The sequence below is a fragment of the Oryctolagus cuniculus genome, chromosome 5, assembly GCF_964237555.1.
Source record: "Oryctolagus cuniculus chromosome 5, mOryCun1.1, whole genome shotgun sequence".
Classification (NCBI taxonomy): Eukaryota; Metazoa; Chordata; class Mammalia; order Lagomorpha; family Leporidae; genus Oryctolagus; species Oryctolagus cuniculus.
In genome coordinates, this window is record NC_091436.1 from 65,304,703 (window position 1) to 65,305,971 (window position 1,269).

Below are 1,269 nucleotides of genomic sequence, written 5' to 3' on the forward strand. Positions count from 1 at the left end.
CACAAGTTACACCTTTACACATCATATAGCCACCAACATAATTTTGTAAATAATTGCTTATGTAGTTGCTTTATAAAGGAGAAGACTAAGAATTACAAATTAAAGTAAATAAGTAAACAGTGGTAAAAGCAGTATCTACCTCTTAAAGTTCTGATAGGAGTGAATGAATTCTACATGCAAAACACTTAGAAGCAGGATCCAGAGGCCTTGGAGGGCATGCAGAATGGGGAGGGATGTGGAGTGCTGGCCAGAGACTTACTGCATTAAGAACCTAGTACATTGTAAGGGTTCAATAGGTGGCTGCAGTTTTTATTCCAATTATATAAAAATAAAATATTTGAATAGGAATGGAAGGCTAGCCGGCAATAACAAGCAATAACAACAGTATCTTTTGAAAGAAAAACAAATAGGAGTAGCCTTTCTTTTCTTTTTAAACCATTCTGTGTTTTAAAATCTCACACAATTAATATAATTTAATTTAATCATCAGAAAAGAAAATTCAGTATTGTCGTTAATGCTGAAAATTTTTGTTGGTATTTCTGACATTTCACAAAACATCTTTTGTTGACATTCTACAAATAATCCCATCTGATAATATCCTGATACTTTCTTCTTATGCAGTTTATGTATCTTTTTGATTTCTGTAATCTTTGTTATTCCAGAAAGATTTTCCAGAGAAACCTGTTGCCCTTCCACTTGAGATATTAGATGTTCCTGATTTATTTGTTTTTCTCTCTCTTTAACGTAAACAATTAGAATTGAAGTATCATTTCTGGAGATACCAGATATTTTCAAAGCTTCTGAAATACTGTTGGTTGGGGAAAGGTTGAAAATAATTTCTGTAGACTGGATTCTCATCTTCATCTTTCCCAGTTTGTGGAGGTGGACGGCTGTGTTTCTCCCACAAGTATCTGAAACAGATGGAAATCACCAAGGGATTTCTCAGTGAACCATCGATGGTGCCTTCCATGGCCTTTTTTTATGTCTCTGGCATTCTTTACATCTTTAAAGGGCAAAAAGGTCACCCTGCATTCGGGAAACAGGTTCAGCTGGTGTGTTAACTGCATTACAGATACACAGGACTGCACAGCGGCCTCTGGTCCCTGCCCGAAGAACTCCCCGAGCTATCATTATGTTCGCAGGGCTGCTGCGTGTGTGGACTCTATCTGCAACTCTGAGAGAGCATTACCCAGTAGTCACCCAACTCTGCTTCCATAGAAGGATAGACTTGAAATCATGCCTTCTTCCTTCCATTGGGTTATTGGGTAC

General features: G+C 37.4%; 1 pseudogene; it reads right to left on the reverse strand.

The window, feature by feature from the left end:
• Positions 1-453: 453 nt before the first annotated feature.
• On the reverse strand, positions 454-1,067 carry LOC100357652 (EKC/KEOPS complex subunit TPRKB pseudogene; annotated as a pseudogene).
• Between the last annotated feature and the right edge of the window lie 202 nt (positions 1,068-1,269).